At 32.3% G+C, this 15,536-nt stretch overlaps 1 long non-coding RNA gene across 1 annotated transcript; it reads left to right on the forward strand.

Moving 5' to 3' along the window:
• Nucleotides 1-445: 445 nt before the first annotated feature.
• Nucleotides 446-6,897, forward strand: LOC111701494 (uncharacterized). The gene is made up of 3 exons (XR_002765206.1): nt 446-1,923; nt 4,225-4,295; nt 6,429-6,897. It is a non-coding gene; the product is annotated as an uncharacterized LOC111701494 (long non-coding RNA).
• Nucleotides 6,898-15,536: the final 8,639 nt, after the last annotated feature.

A 15,536-nucleotide genomic window follows, 5' to 3' on the forward strand; every position in this document is an offset into this window, starting at 1 on the left:
CGACCATCGACCTCGTTGCACGGAGAGAGTCACTCGAAATCACACTTACAGTCCCTTTAAAGGGACTGTAAAGGAAAAATGAAAGGGGGTATAGGCTGAAAGCTTATCACTTTAGCTCTTGATCGCGACCCATGAAAGTTTGACCTGATGTTCCTTTCTCGAGAAATTGATATACAACTGTGTTAAAATTATACGAACACCTACGTTACAATTAGCTTTCTCTGGGATATTATCGTTTTCAGATTGGTTGCATATTTGCTGAATTTGATCTATTTAAACCCACTACATTTATACAAAATTGTATATATATTAATTTTCGTATAAATTTGACAAAGTTGTATATCAATTTCTAGAGATAGGAACATCAGATATAACTTTCATGGGTCGTGATCGAGAGCTAAAGTGATTAGCTTTCAGCCTATACCCCCTTTAATTTTTCCTTTTCAGTCCCTTTAAAGAGTTTGAATTTGCATTTGCATAGGAGAAAATATTCAAGATGCCTTGATATTATGAACAAGCCAAGAGGTTAAATCTGATACTAGATCCAGGACTATTTTTAACCCTGTGGAAAGTTGAGGCATAGCAGAAGTCAAATTATATATTTTTCTGTCTCAAGATAATACTAAGCCTATTTTCTAAAATATGTTCGTCTATAAAATTATGTAAATATACAATATACACAAATATAGGTAAAAAAGATTTTTTAGGCAAACTTTGAAATGGGGCTTGATTTTCGGACCAAAATAAATCCACTGTCTGATGCTGGGTACAAAAACTGAAGATATTTTGTCTAGCAAGTAGCACCCTCACATAGACTCGGACAGGTATGAAAAAAACGTTAACAATTTTATTACTGGGTGGATTTTAAAGTGCCATAGCGCCTTGACTTTTGATTTTACCCGCACTGACTTACTTATACTATTTTGTAGCCTTAAATATGCATATTTCATAACTTTATGCACGTGTTTTTTAACTTTAGTTTTGTAGAAATAATTGAAAAAAATCTCATCGTTTTTGCGTGAAAGACTTTAGGATCACTCAGAAATAAATTTCTTTTGGCTTTAAAAATTTTGAGATATTGTAGATTTTGAAAAAAAATCTTATTTATCTGGTGGTGAGGGGGAGGGGTGGTGTTACTCTTGAAATAACTCTTCGTGTAATATTTATAGAAGAGAATATTGTATAATAGCAAGGTTTACATTAAGCAGTAGTGCCAATATTAAAGATTATACGGGTTGTATCTTAGATATCTGCATATAAACCTAGATTCAAGTTTAGATACAGTTGTGCATAGATTACTTCAGGGTTCAGAGTTATTCTTTTGTTTAAATCACAGAGTGGGTTCTACACATTTGTCTTTAGTTTTTAAGGGTCTGTTCCTGTAATTTTACATTCAATTTAAAAAAGGGGCTTCGCTTACAATGGTAGCTAAGGATTAGAATTGAAATCTAGGATTTTAAATAAATTCTAGGATTAGAATTAAAATCTAGGGTTAGAATTAAAATCTAGGATTTGAATTTAAATTACGGATTAGAATCTAGGATGGGAAAGTAAATCCCGGATTAGAATTAAAATCTAGGATTAAAATCTATATCTAGGGTTAAAAATATGATTTAAATTAAAATATCCGACTATGATTGAAATCTTGAAATAAGGATTTGAGGTTAAAATGATGATTATAGGTTAGAACCAGAATGAAAGTTAAGATAGAAAAGTAAATAGAAAAATATCTTTCTTAGATGAGGTCGTGCAGTGTACAGATCTTCCCCAGGTTCAGGATTAATCATTTTCAGAAATCACGAACCAAATTTGAGAAAATCCGCGTAAACATATTATCTCTTTTAGTTTTGGTAGAAACTACATTTTTTAAAACTTTATGAGGGACGAGGGAAATTAAAATGGGACGGGGAGATTAAGTTTGCGGTAAGTTTATTATATTAACTAACATTACTAATATTTTAATATTTTGATCTATCTTGTACTAAACCATTAAGTACTGAATTAAATATCTTTTTATAACCAGTTTTCTCATAAGCCAACATCAAACAGTAAGAAAAAACTTACCTAAAGAATATTAATATAATTAATAATAAAAATAATAAATATTATCAAATCTTTGTTCGATGTTAGAAAATGTTAAAACAAAAAAAAATTAATTGAAATGTATAATCTTAGTGATGTATTTGTTTCGATCATCCACGAAAATTAGAGCAAAAATAAAGTTAAGGTTATTTTTGTTCGATCCAGAATAAAATGGTTTTTTTTTTCATTTCTTGCATGTTGCAGTTGTTGCAGTTGTTATAGTTGTTATAGTTGTTGTTGTAGTTGTTGTAGTTGTTGCAGTTGTTGTAGCTGTTGTAGTTGTTGTAGTTGTTGTAGTTGTTGTAGTTGTTGTAGTTGTTGTAGTTGTTGTAGTTGTTGTAGTTGTTGTAGTTGTTGTAGTTGTAGTTCTTGTAGTTCTTGTAGTTCTTGTAGTTCTTGTAGTTCTTGTAGTTCTTGTAGTTCTTGTAGTTCTTGTAGTTCTTGTAGTTAGGGGCTATAATCAAAGCAAGAAGAGAAATGATTGATTCCACGCACATAAAATAAATGTTGTAATGAGGGCAACCATCAAACCACGGGGTCAGGGTTGAATACGACCCAGAGTCACCTAGAACCTGGATTCTCCTACCTAGGTTACAACCCGGAGCAAAGAGGGGGTTTAACTCTAGATCGGTTTGATCAACAAATCAAAATTTATAATATCAAAGACAAACACAATCAGGTTGCAAAGATATGAGGATTAGAGTACTAGAGTGTGGCGAGTGTTCAATTCATTACGGAAAATTAAGAATAAGACCCGGAAATCAAGAAATATATTTGTTAATAGAAAGAGAAACTGGGGATTAATAATGAACGGAACCAGGAAAATCTAGGAAATAAGACATCTCTGTTTCTTAACAGATAAATGTAAAGAATAAAAATACAGAAAATCAGGAAAACCAAAGGTACTAATAAAAGGAGGAAAATTGATTGCGGTCGCGTATACTCTGAGTACATTTTGAAACCTGTTCTCTCTGGGCGGACTTTGTAAACAAGAATAAATGCATCAGTGTTCGTCTAGTATCCGAGGAGGATGAAAACATTTTATTTGATAAATTTGAAAATTCACATAATAGTTTCCTTAGATCAGAATATTTCATAGATTATTTTTGTGAAAATGGATTCCATGTCAGGCTTCGACATCCGTCTTGTGTTTACTTTTCCGCCCAAAGACAGTACACTGCAGTACAAAATATGCGTACACCTCTGAAAAAACTTTCCTTGAATAACTACCTTGGGAAAACCTAAAAAATCAAGAATCAGAAAAGGGTTTAAAAGCAACAATTAATAATGCTTGTTTCAGACATAAGACAGGATTTCAGGAAACCTGTTAATATGAATGAAATAATTATAATTAAGATAAAAATCTAGTTCTACCTGAAACGAGCTTCTTACATAACAAAAACCCCAGAAAACCAAAATAAAGAATCAAGATTTTAAAGGGATTGTTCGCCTATTCTAGAGACATGTCTATGTGTGAAGAAAATAGTAGATGTATTATTAATACAACAAGGTTGTAACTAGAAAAGATTTACGAAGAAATACTTTGCATTTGGAAAGTTTAATTGATACATTGTTCGGTACAATATCCATTATAAATCAGGTTGGTTGGAAGCAAGAACAGATCTAACGGAAATAATAAGATTTATTTCTCTGGTTTATGCAACCCAAGGATAAGGGTTGAAACAGGGGTCTTAAAAATTATAAAATTTTCTTATCTTATATTCGTTTGTTACAGGTACGCTTTTAGAATTGTTTGAAAAATGTTTTAAACTCCCGAAATTGGGGGTTTAAGTTATAACCTATAACTTCTAGAGCTGAAATTAATGAATTTAAGAGATAGCTGAACTACCCAACGCCGGTTCAAATACTCAAGAATCTGTGACTCAGGATTTGAACCGGCGGTAGTTTGTTCAGCGACCTTTATTAAATTCGGTCCATAGCATCGAAGGAGATGTGTAGTAGGGGTTTTGAGAAATTTCGATTTCACACTGAATAAACTTTTATCAAAAAGTCAAGGCAATTTTGTGGTTGGACTCCACCTAATAGAAAACCAATGTTTTGGAAAGGATTTCTTCATAACAACCAAGGATATGTTTAAACAGAAGTTATGAAGAACGAAAATTTAAACACATTTAACTTTAGGTTTCAGCGCACAGTGATCCTAAGGTTGCAAGCTCGCAAAATCTATCAAAATTTTGCCAATAACTTTAAAGGTAAACATAGAAAAAAGTGCTTTATGGTTTTAGGTCTACGAAAGAGTACAATAGAGTTTGTGAAACTCAAATAGCAGTCTGGATCTATGTGAGCGGTATTCTCATAATATTAATATTGCTTCCATTATGAAATATAGCATTATATGATTTCTGACATTGGTCTTTGTCGACAATTTGAAAAGACGACATTCCAATCACAGTTTGTTTGGTTATACCGTATTTATGCAAGCCACGAGACTTCATATGAAAAAAAAGGTTTTTAGAAATTTTGAAATTGACCCCGACAAGCCGATTATTCGATTGTAAAATGATACATTTTGAAAAGTGGGGTTGAGAGTGAACTCCCTCCCTTCCTCTATTCTATAATTAACAGTCTTAAAAAACAAATACATGGATATCTAATTCATATTTGATCAGACAAAGCTTTTAAGGGTTCAATGTAAATCTGACAGTTCATGGAGGATCATTTGTAATTACGCTTCCAGTCCCTTTAAAGTAGATAATTTATAATAAAAGCGTAAATTCTCCTTCCTTCTGCCTTGCTTGCATCCTAGGTTAGGCCTGAGATCGTGGATATTTCCGCGGTATTAAGATTTAACCAATTTAACACTCGTTCACGACTTTAGCATAGATGTAGTGAAAACATATTTCTATTCTTATAATCCCCCCCCCNCCCCCCCCCCCCCCTAAACTGCGGGTGGAAGACTCATTATTCAACCGCTGTCACGAAGTCAGTTTATTTAAAAACAATAACATGTCCGCGTTTATCTTTTTATCCCGTTATTCTGTATATTTGTTAAATATCCTAAATTTAATATTTCTATTTAATAATGTTGTTTGCAGCGTGAAATGTTAAGTTCACGAAACAAACTTTATTGTTAGTGTTGTTTGTGTTCTAAAGGTTAGACCTATACAGTGTATACTTCCTTAATCTTAGAAAATTCTTATTAACCCTTGAAGTCAGGGCGAAGTCTCCTAAAGAAACTAGGGGGGTGGAGGGCTGCCTAAAAATCTAATTTTGCATTCATAAAAAGTCGTGCTTCCACTTCATTAATACATGTTTAAACAATTTTGCACGGGGGGGGGGGCAGAATTTTTGACACCCCTTAACATAAAATCCTGAATAAGCCCCTGCCCTGAAGAACCCTGGAGGGAGGTCTGCTAAAAAGTGGAATTTAATCTAAAAGTTGTTTAATCAAAACTAGTTTCCTAAACTCGAACTAAATACTTCAAATCAAAATAAAACATAAAAATAGATAAAACTTTGTTAAAATCTGTATATTTTACTAAATAAATATATTTTATATTATTCAAAATTCCGTTTTCCCCGCTGGCTTTATCGCTTCAATGAATTTGATGATTTAGATTTTAAATTCAGCAAAATTGAGTCTCTTACAAAATTGATTGCTTATGTAGAATCTTTGTGAGATAACATGCAATACCTTGACAGATCTAGAATTTGAAACAAAAATTATTACGTCAAAAAATGATATTTACAAATGCAAGATAGAGCTAAAGAACATAGAAAATAGAACTACAAAGCAGATCTTATAAAATAGAAAGAAGCTAGAAGACGTGTGGCCAGAGTAATGAATAATAAGAAATAAAAATAATTGCGTCTTTTTCATTGAAAAAAAAATCTTTTAAAAAATGCTGAAAATTTTAATAAAATGATTAGGATGGTTTTACATAAGAAAAGTGAAAAGGGAAGTTAAATGCAGAAGAAAAACAAGCGAAGATCTAGTTAGACCTGGTTTTGTTTATCTATATCCGGGTTATAATGACGAATACAAAAAATGCCGATTAAGCAGCAGCTGAAGGAGCTGGAGCATCAAACCTTATCCAATTAAACATTAACACTTCCACGGTACATTCATCACACCCTGAGTAGGTTCAAGGCACCCTGGGTAGGTTCAAGACACCCTGGGTAGGTTCAAGACACCCTGGGTAGGTTCAAGACACCCTGGGTAGGTTCAAGACATCCTGGGTAGGTTAAAATCACTCTGAAAAGGTGCAAGACACCCTGAAAAGTTTTAAGACACCCACTTTATTCAATGAGGAGTATTAATAAAGTTCTAAACAGTATTTTGTTTCATTAAACTCCAGGTACTCCTAAAGTTTGTGTGTTTCTAGGTTTCAAAACACGATGACAGTTACCCCAGAAGTCAAAGTAAGATACGCTCCTGCACATATAAAACACACAGATGCTGGACAGTGAACAAACAATATGAGACAGCGGAATATTTTCAAGATGCAGAGCAGAAGAAGGTCACAGATAGTAACAGATGGATCGAAGGATAAATCAGGAATGATCAGTAGGAATCTATTTATCTTAATAACACGATAAATAGCTTCTCAATAAAAAAATTTGTCGCTTTAAGATGTTTTATATCATAAGAAACTGCTCTACTCAAGTTTTCAAATTGTTTTTTCTTTAAACAGAGCCCTTTGATATTCTTATAATAATAATTCTGCTGATCAAATATAAAATAGTCACAGTTGAAAAAGTTCCAAACGGTTAAAAGAGTAAACTTTTTCTTTAGACATTTGTGTATAACTTTTAATGATTCTGTAAAACTTGGACAATTTTCTAAATTTAAAAAATAAAAGTTTTTATGATAGATACATCTAAATAGAAACTAGAAAATAAATAAATAATAAAACTACGATGTAGGGAGAATTAATCTAAAAATAAAGCATTATTGAGAGCAGTTAATCCTCTCAGTTTACTCACAGTAATAGGATAATATAACTAATACAAGAACTATTGTCAGATTCAAGATTTGATTAAAGGGAAGGTGGCAGGTACGTGGATGATAATAATTTTCTAAACAAATTTTCAAGGTGCAGTTCAGTTGACGAATGTAAAGTCAATGCATGACAACTAAAGATAGCAAATCATGCATACCAACTTCAAGCCTATGTAGCTAGACCCCCGTTTAGCGCAAATTATGATCCTCCTCCCCTCTCCCACCTCCTCCCACCTTCTAAATCTTATTTTTCAGAGTTGTTAGTAAACTTTTCTGAGAAATTTAAACATAAAAATATTTTAAATCTTACCTAAACTGCAAAGCTACAGGTTTCTTAATCTGCTCTCCACTGGATTGGGAAAAATTACTCATCATTTTGCAACTCCTAGAACCCCCCCGGTGTATGGTGATTAAAAAAATTACATTTTTTTACATTTTGAAAGCAGGATATTTTAAAATGCTTTAGTGTTCAGACGTATAAATGTTTTAAAAATCACGGCAATTGGTAAAAAGAACGAAATTTTGTTCTAAAACGTTAGCGAAATTTCATGATTATTTTTTAAAAAAACGTCTGAGACTTTCTCCATTTATACAGATTTTCAGTCAAATATAAATCCTCTCAGACGTTAATGGAAACTTAGATATCATTATCTCAGGTATAGGTTTTATTTATTTAGTTTAACAATATATAAGAGAGAAGATATTAATGGAAACTTGGATATCTTTATCTCAGGATATAGGTTTAATTCTTCTAGTTTAACAATATATAGGAGAGCAGATATTAATGGAAACTTGGATACCTTTATCTCAGGATAGTCGTCATTTCTATTCATAATCATTTAGTTTAACAATATACGGTTTATTTGTGCTTTAATGTTATTTATACTTACCCCCCCCCCCCAGCGCAAGGGGGTGAAGGATTTTTAGTGCACTTGGCAAGTTTTCTACCTAATCTTATACTTTTAACACGAATAGTTATTTATTTTCCTAAATTTAGCAAATAAAACCCTAAAAAATTCCGGGGAAAAGATGATTTTCCAAAAGGGAGGGGAAAACATTTTTTTTACGAGAAAATATACATTACCCTTTGCAATATATTGTACAATAGAACATAAAGAGGAGAATGGGGGGGTCTTTGGAAGCTGGGGGAGGGGGATGGTGGATTCTATTTCTCTCACTATATAGAGATATCTGTAGAATCTCCAGGAGAAATATGTGGCAAGGAGAGACATGTTGACATTGATTCATCTCAGATAAGGAAATAGTTCATTCAGACAGAATCAGGATGAAGAAAATCCAAGATCCAAACTTAATATTTTACAAGGACGGAGAAACCCGCGAAACCTGATATTTTTCAAGGACGGAGACACCCTAGGAATTTTTTTTCTGGGAAACGGAGAGGTCCTGGAAACCTCTTTTTTTAGGACTTGGAAACCTGTGAAAAAAGGGAAGAGCAAAGAAAGGACAAGAACTTCTTAAAGTAGCATAAAACCAACTATACTTATTTACCAAAACCATGAGTAATTAAAATAAAAAAACAGCCCGAAGGTATACCCCCAAAATCTGATACATCTGAGCTTTTTCTAATAACTGTTGAATTCCTGAAATGTTGAAATCATTTTCCTTGTTTTCTCGATTATTAACCATTCTCAAGTTAATGGTGGATTTGAAGAATAAATAATGAATCCAAGATATAGATGGTTCTGGAATGCTGATAGCTCGCCAATAGTTCTATTAGTTCTATGATATATCACTTACATTTACTATTGGATTCAATATATAAACTCAGAAATTAAAGGGACTGTTGACGGTATTTTACATGGTGTTAAGTACTTTCCCAAGGGCGACTTCCCAAGTGACAATTTCCCAAGAGGCAACTTCCCAAAGGTTAGGTTGGCCCTCTGAGGCGCCGTAGGCTGCAATGTGGGGGCAAAGCGCTGCGGCTAGGATGGGTTAGGGGGCCGAGCGCCGCGGCTAGAAAAGGCCGGGGGCCGACCGCTGCGGCAAGGACAGACTTGGGAAGTTGTCACTTGAGAAAAATCCTTTGGGAAGTACCTAACATCATTTTACCTATGCCTCCATTTTACGTATACCTTCATCAATAAATTATAATCATGTCATTCAAATTTTTTTTTTATGTTGGAAAAAGTTTCATCCTTCTAATATATTTTTTAAAAAAATTCAAATTAAAAAAAAACGAAAAGAGATTTTTGGTCTTTTTCTTAGAAAGCTAAGTGATAAAAAAATCGCTAATAGCGGTGGAAAGCGCCTGCAATTTTGTGTTTACTTTAACCAGACAAAAAGCGACCCAGCTGATAAATGATAAAAAAGAATGTTAAAACAAAGCTGCAGAAACTGGGTCATCACCATTTTCTAGTAGAGCACACCAACCAGTAATCCTTTTTCCCATACCCCTCGATAACAGGATTAAATAAGAGAACAAAGAAGGAAAGGGGGTGGGCAGGGCCGTAACAATGTGTTTGAGGGGGGGGGCTTATGTTAATTGTGTGCCCCTTAAACCAACCAAGTGAAGCAACAACCACTTTTCCAAAAGGCCGCAACAACCACTTTTCCAAAAGGCCGGAGGAGCTAGGGGAAGCGAGCCCCCGAGTATTCTGTGTCTTCCAAGATAAGTGTTTTCTTTATAATTTGAAGTAAAAAACATAGATATTTCAATAGTTTTAGGTTTGACTATACCATCAACATTTCCTTTTTCTATATCAAATCAAATCAGACTTATAGGAATGTCCTACTACCACAAGGAAACTCTCGAACTGACGTTACTAATTCTCAAGTTTAATGTGGGCTTATGATTCGTAAAGACTTTCCGCGAATAATGTAAAGCGTGACAATTTACAAAAATGAAACTGCTAGCGTAAGGATCAAATTCAATGGACTAAGATTCTTGTCATTACGTCGGACATCACATATTAACACATCCTTAATAAGTTAAAAGGTGCACGGAAGTATTAGAACCTTTTGCAGTATCAAATTGGAGAAAATTGGGAAGAAAAATGGGTTTAAGAGAAAAAAATGTATTTATTGGTGAAAAGTATCATAAAAAGAGGAGAGAAAACTTTATCGATCTTTAAAAATGATTATCCTCCCCGGGGGGAGGGAGAGAAAGGGGGGGGGGTAAGATTATAAAACCCCAAGGTTTCTATTGTTCTGCAGTGTCTAGAGCTTACACTATAATTGTAATGTTTGTCTCCACTCTTCTTCAGCTGTTTACACCTCATTATCTTGGAACATCAAACAAAACAAAAACATCAGACATTTAATTTTTTAGATTACAATAAGCTTTATAAAACATTGTGGGACTAATAAAACTGTGGAATAGGAAGACGACAATGAAATAATTGTCGATGTATTTTAACAAAATATTTTTACAAGCACCTTGAACATCAACTTTGAAATTTAAAGGGGTCTGTGTACACTGCACAGATTATTTAAAATCATAACTTGAGTCAAACAACCGTCAATTCCTATTCCACAGTTTTATGGGATACACTTCTTACGTATTGTATGCTTTTGATCTAGAGAAAGTTTAATAATAATTATATACAGATTTCATTTAATACGCGAGTCAAGTGTAATACATAAACATTCAAGAGAAGAGATAGTGTCCATATCAAACCGAATTAGCAGGTCATATAGTATACAATTTCACGCTCTCATACCTTTATGGCATACCGGAGGGGCGGGGGGGGGATATTCTCTATACACTTCAATAATGTAATTACAGAGGCTGAAATGATATTTCAATGTTAAAAATTTTCTGGCAGACAGCATCCATCAAGAATTCAACTCGAGGTTTCGTGAAAAAATGTTTTCCAAATGTTTTATTGTTTTAGAAAATCTTAGGTCGAAACTTTTGTGTGATCACGATATCAAATGTGGGTACTTAGATCCCTTAATTAAATTAACCATGTAGGGATACAGGAGAGGAATAAAGTTAATGTAAACGTAAAGATAGAGATCAATGCTTGATCCCGACTGATGATATTTTTTTAAATTTTATTTAACTGCACAGAATAAAAGGTGACATGACGAACAATTAATGAATTAAGATGCATTTATGATTTATATATTTGCAATATCTTCAGAAGTAAAGCATCTTCTGCCGACTGCATTCATGAGAATTGTTCGAGGTTTCGTGAGAAAAAAAATCATTCTAAGGTTTCATTTATATTTTCTGTTTGACTAACATATATCTTATAACCCGAGTATTATATAACTGCAATCAATATATAAATTAATATGATATTATTTATAATATCTATAGTATAAAGAATCTTATTATACCGTATAGTTTCTTCTATTTAAGGAATAATAGTCATGTAATATGCATGAATATGTGTTAATTTTATGAATATAATAACTGTTTATTACATAAATGTACTATGAATATGCATTATTTGTATGTATTATGTATATTACTGAACTATTACGATTTCTAATAATGAGAAAGTCAGCTGACCAAAACTTTCTCTGGTGTGAGAGGTTGCGCGAATTTATATGGAAAAAGGTTGCGAGATTTTAACGCCTATGATGAGAAACAAAAAGAAGACGACATTTAAACCAGTCAGAAATTTTATGGTGATAATCAAGCCGTAGGACTTACCTAAAATAAAAATATACATTATATAAAAGAATAAAAAAGATCATAATATAGTCTTTTCTTCCATGCTCTATAATCTGTGTAGAAAAATTCATATTTCTTTGCATGTCATGCAAGAAAAATTTAAATATATGTGAAACTTTTTTGGTGATTTTTAAACTGGCTTTTTACAACTTCATTTTTATACATAAATAATACAACTTAAAAACTAGAAGCAGAACTATTTTGAAAAAAGAAGAATCCAAATCACATTCTTGGAAAAAAAAATTGAAGTCAAAATAAAGCTTTTTACTTGACATCTGAATTCATGTTTTCATTTTTTGGTGCACACAAATGACGATAAGGGATGGATGAGTAATTAAGTTTGCCATTATTTCCATTCACCAGACTTATTTGATAAATTTCTAAGAACTTAATTAAAATCGATCCTGTTTAATATCTACCTACGTAAACCAAAGATAAGGATGAAAGATATTTTTTTATTCAAAAATTTACACGTAATTACAAAACAACAGTCAAGGAACTAGAAATTCTTAATGAAATAAGTTGACTAAAGTTTAAACCTGAGTTCCTACAAACACAAACGAATTATTCATGCAGAATGTGATCTAATATCAACTGTGCTGTGTAAAGACAAATAAAATACAAGTGATTTTTTTTCTTTTTTTTTGGGGGGGGGGTGTTCATAATTATAAAAACGTTACATTTAAGGACAAATCCCACCCCCTTCAAAAAAATAAACTCCGATAATGTATTTCCCTACTTGATATATTTATTGCACATTGTAACAAATAGTAATGCAAAATCATAAGAAATTACTTTTAACTTTTGGTCAAGTTATTAAAAAACTTTGTTTGTTTACGATGCATCTTGTGTTTGCCAATTTATAGATTGTATTGTTTAAACTTACTTATCAAGGATACATTATTTTTAAACATCATATTAAAATCATATTAAAATCATATTAAAATCATATCTTTAAAATGTTGCCGCACAAATTTTTCGTAAAGGTTTTCATCTTTTTATTTGGAAAAAATAAATGATAATACACAAATTTTTGAAAACATTCTCCTCTGCTAGGAGGGGGTCTCTAAAAATATATATTATATATTCTCTTTGTTTGATTTATTAAATGTATAAAAAGAAAATATATTGAATATCTGGAAGCTGAAAGGTGAAAAGGTGAACTGAATTGTTCCTGTATTGATAAATACGATAATAAAATAGGAAAAAGGAATCATTTGGAAATGTCAAGAAGCAAAACATTTCGATATTGTTTTAGCCTCTAAGTTGGGCCAATTTGCAGGGTCTCTGAATCTGATATAATTAGAAAAATACTTAATTTTGAGTATAGTATCGTTAATAATTGACAAGCTATAAATGTTACTAGCTTGGGAACCCAGCTTTGCATGGAAACTAAGTTTTCCATATAATAGTCAACCTACTTAACTTAGATATTCAAACAAAGCCAAGAAAAATCATTGTTTCACCGGAGTTCTCCAATACAAATTTGAAGCAAATTGATCCCCTTAGGCAAATTTAAAGAATTTAAGCCGCGGCTCAAATATGGTTGGTTCTTCTTAAAATTATATTTAATTTTTCAAGATTTAATCCGGCGCTCAATTGAAACAGGTTTTTTGGGGATTTGAGACGTGGCTTAAATTCATTGAATTCGGACACTGGTTCCTGAGTCATACTCTAAGTTCAAACAGACATATATATTATATATAGATATCTATATATATATCGAAAATATATATTTATCTTAATTTTGAATATATTTCCTTCATTATTTCCGAATATATTTCATTCATTATTTTCTGGTATCGTTTCACGAATGAAGCTCTAGAAGGAATTGTTGTAAATCCTCAATAGCAATGGTTAAAACTAATTTCGTTGACAATCTTTTAAAAGTAAATTTCTCTAGAACCTTATTTTTTTGTTGTAAAGGAATTGAGTTTTTTCGACAAACTCAAACTTTAAAATCCCTGTATCTTAGCAAACCAATGGTTTAGACCTCTAATATTAAAAACTATGGATGCTATTAGATTAAGTAATCTAAGTAAGAAATATCCAAGACTTACACTATCAGATTGTAAAGATTTAGGGATTAGAAAATTTGAGTCTGTGGCAAAAACTCAATTCCTTTGTCGAATTTCCCCAGCTGAAACGAATTCAATGTAATTATGACAGTGCTTAATATTCTCTTTATAAAGAGTCCTTGATTTATTTGCATCATGTTTGTGAGAGTTTGTATCCAGAGCTACGACCGGAAATGATGGGGACTAATTTTCCACTTCCGGTCCCGCTTTTTATATTCACTTTTTACGCAATAAAGGCCTGGAGTTTACTACCCAATTGATGGTAATTATTAATATTTTTGCACATGTTTTAATAATAGCGCTGGACAGTTAGTACGATTAATCAGACTATGCAGGGTATAAGAGGGGGACACAGCAAATTATATACAACTAAGCGGCATGAACTCAATATTTATATAAATATAACTTCTTTACTCACTAATCTTCCGATTTTGATTAATTGATTTAGGGAACTCGGTCATTTTTTTAAATAACCGAAATTTTCGCATAAGTACAAATATTTATACCCAAAGTTTATCTTTTACCTGTGGGGGGGGGGGCCACACACACAAAAGCAATAATAATAAAATCAATTTTTTTTCTTGTTTCAGTGTTCAAAATTAGTTAAAATCAGTTAACAAATTTAATAAATAGCAATAAGCAGCTGAACTACATTGATGAATTTAAACCACTTCTCTTGTGAGCCAATTCATGTTAAAGAGTAAGGTTGGTTTCAACTCAATCTACGTAGATAAAATACTAATTGCTTTTCAGAAAATTTGGTCTCGGATGTATGGTATTCCTAAATACATTTTTGGTAACGAGAGAAACTTGAATACCGTGTTCAGTATATACAGAGTGTCCCATATCATATTAGATTATCTCCAAGCTTTAACGCCAAATTACGCAAATAATACTCGAAAAACCTAGTATTTTCTACAAGCAAAATTTTTTATATTGGCCTTTTACAATTTTTTTAATTATTAATTTTTTAAAAAATTTTCTGATAAGTCCAAAAAATCTCAATTTAGAGCTATTATCTATCCTATATAATGTGGGACACCCTGTACAATCAAATCCTGAACCCTGAGAATATTAATTCCACGCTTCTCACTCCGAACAGAAATCTGACAGAAATCTTCATAAACATCAAAATGGTTTTCAACGTGTTCCAGTAATTAAAATTTTTCTCACAAAACAGAATAGTTTCACTGAGAATTCTTAATATTAATATTAGTTTCCAATATTACTGTGGTGTGTTAAATATAAACATGTTTACACGAATTCTAAACATAGATTTTCTCTTATAAATATGTCGTCATGAAGTATAGATGGTTATGTTTAGGGTTGGGCACGTTTTAACTTTTTCTAACTGTTTCGTTAACGGTTAGTTCAAACCGTTAGACAAAATTTCAACAATCGTTAACGGCTCCAGTCGTTAATGGACTAATACATAATTAATGGCGCAGTTAACGGTTAAAACATCGTGAACGGTGAAAAGTTGTTAATGGTGCAGCCGTTACCGGTATTTCGTAGTATTAACCGCGTTTTCGGTTTGTCAAATCGTTAACGGCACTAGCTGGACAAAATTCAGAAAATTTTTTAAAAATCCGTTCCGTTCTCGTTCTCAACCGTTATTTTTTTTAAACGGCTAATCTGTTTCGATAACGGTTTAAAATTTGTTTACCGTTCGTTAATGGACTCTTCCGTTAATTTTCGATCACCTCCGTTCCGTAAACAGAACTTTTCCCAGCCCTAGTTATGTTTCTGTTTTCTTGTACTTCCTTTA

This window comes from Eurytemora carolleeae, unplaced genomic scaffold (genome assembly GCF_000591075.1).
Source record: "Eurytemora carolleeae unplaced genomic scaffold, Eaff_2.0 scaffold316, whole genome shotgun sequence".
Taxonomy (NCBI): domain Eukaryota; kingdom Metazoa; phylum Arthropoda; class Copepoda; order Calanoida; family Temoridae; genus Eurytemora; species Eurytemora carolleeae.